Genomic DNA, 2,600 nt, shown 5'->3' on the forward strand with positions numbered 1-2,600 from the left:
GCAGCAGAAAACCACAGAAGTTACTGCAGCTGGGGCTCGTTCAGGATAAAACGGCGTCTCGCTCAGGGACCATTTCTGGACTTTTAGATTCCAGATGAAGCACAAATTCATTCTCAGTTTCTATGGCCAGCTGTTGTTTCAGTGTCTCAGCACTCCTCCTGCTGCTGCTTCTATTTACAGTGAAATTCCTTCCCAGTCTTTAATAAACTGACATTCTTGCTGCTCTGCTGCCTGCCACTGCAGGCCATGCAGAGGTCTTCATGGCCAGTGTTTGTACTTCCCCCACTCCCAAAGCTGCTGTCATCCCGTAGCAGCAGGTGATGGCAAACGGCAGATTTCCAAAGTGAAAGCACCCGGACGTCTTACTTGACCTGAGAAGAGCTGTTTTCTCTGCGATAATCCCCAGCTGGCTCTCTCTGTGCGATGAGCACGAGGCGCCCTTCTCTGCCGAGCGCTGCTCCGAGCTGTCGCCCTCGTCTGCGTCCATGAAGGCCTCTCTGCTCTGGGCTTTGATGAACTGCACGCTCAGTCTCAGCCACTGTGGCGGCACCCTGGTGGTTCGGTTTACGGAGGCAGTGGGAGAGGGTGGAGACGCAGCTCTGCTTGAAGTTTTCCTTCATGAAGTTATAAACGATGGGATTGTTGAAGCTGTTGAAGAACCCGATGGCCTGCACAATAGCCACGATCATGTTCAGGGTGACGCCGTTGTACTTCTTCTCCAGGTCATCTAGACGATTACAGATAAACAAGTTAGTGCAGATCAGACTTTGGATGCTGAAGGGATACGTTTCTTTTTAATTTGAGGTTCTGTGGGGTAGATTTCAGAAATCAGTATCTTAGCTGAGCTTCCACAGCAAAGACTCATTTTGCAAAAACACTTGAAGGAAGTTGATGCTGCCAAGGATGACACAATCAGTTATTAGGCTCAGTGGCTAGTTGCCTTTTCAAAAAGAACCACGTTTTATAAATATATTTTCCCCTTAATAAATAACATTGCACTTGAGAACTGCTTTTTGTGTTTACTGAGGTTAAAATTGCTCGTAATTAAAACCTTAAAACATTTAAGTGCCACAGAGGAGAGAAACAAACGAAGGAATGTGCGACATCAGACACTTTTATCACTGTTAGAAGCGCATTAAGCTATACTTACTGAACTCAAACATCATGTGGACTGTGTGGAATGGCGCCCAGCAAATGGTGAATAGCAGGACCATGGTGTCCATCATTTTAACAGCTCTTTTCTTTTTCCCTTTAAAAAGGACACATTATCTGCCTTATCACTCTGTTTACTCTCATATGATAAAGGACATCTCAAACATTACTATTCTTGCTTTTGAATAAAAGTTCCCAACAGCCACAGGCACACTGTACATAACCCCAGCTCTGGCAAAAGAAGAACTTGTAGACCTCGAGATTTAGAGGTCCCAAGTGTTTGTCAAGCGTAGTGATCACTTTCAAACTCATGTCGATGAAATATTCAACAATACAATATTATGGTACTGTGTTCTTCATGAGTGGTGGAGGGCTAGTGAAGGTTTGTCCACAGAGAAAACGGAGGACACCTGTTGTTCATTTTAAAGAAGCAAAGGAGGTCAAAGTCTGAGGATTATTTTGTTGAAGAAAACCATTAGCAGTCCAAACGCCTAGCTGCACCTTTAACCCATCAGGCTGCTGAAACTAATTAACTAGCCTCCAGTGGAGGAACTAGGCTTTTTGGTTTGGGGGCAACAAAATATCTTGGATGGGGGGGTCTTTTTTCTTGTCTCTCAAAAAAGTCCCTTACCAACACTCTATAAGGGTGAGGACCCTATAAAATGTTTCCAGTAGTGATGTTACGTGATGTGCCGAGGCTTCGAGGTGTGTGTCGAGTAATGGAGGGGAAGTTTCTGCAATGCGCGTATCGAGGCTTGCTTCATTTAGGGGAGGAGCCGAAAACGATGACGTCCGAAGCCTCGCTGCCCGGCTGTACCACGTGACTGCTTCTGGAAGCGGCTCAGATTTTGCCAGATGACCGGTTCATTCAGAACCAGCCATGGCTGCACGCTGGATAATAAAACAGTTCTGCTAACCAGATGCAGTTTAAAACGCCACTTGGTCTGTTTATAAGTTTCGTTTTTATTAATTCTGCATTTTTTAACTACATGCACCGTATTTCTGTGCCTCAGCGCTTGCTCCTCTTCCCCCCCCCCCCCCCCCCCCCCTTTCACTCGGAGCAGGTGCTTTTATCACCGTTCACCATTCAAAACGTGAATCACTACGTTTAATGTCCTCACATCGGTAGCAATGTGTGCCAGATAAAGTCAATAGGAGAGTTACTAGCTGTGCTTCATGCTCTTTTGTTTTTAACAACATAGAATCAGTGGCGCTTCGGTGGGCTGCTGCCTCGTGCTTTAATTCAGGTGCGCACTTTTAAGGGTCATTTTAAAGAACTTGTAACATCAGGGGCTTCATCTTAGACCTGTCAGTACCCTTTATAGGAGCCCTTTACAGTATTTAGTTATGCATTTTCCCCGCAGCGCACCAACGGGGGTAAAATCGCCCACCGCACCGCCCAGAGCGCACTGACGAGAGCAATAGAGATTTGTCTGGTCAGCGTGGCG

Source organism: Fundulus heteroclitus, unplaced genomic scaffold (genome assembly GCF_011125445.2).
Source record: "Fundulus heteroclitus isolate FHET01 unplaced genomic scaffold, MU-UCD_Fhet_4.1 scaffold_180, whole genome shotgun sequence".
NCBI classification, from domain to species: Eukaryota; Metazoa; Chordata; class Actinopteri; order Cyprinodontiformes; family Fundulidae; genus Fundulus; species Fundulus heteroclitus.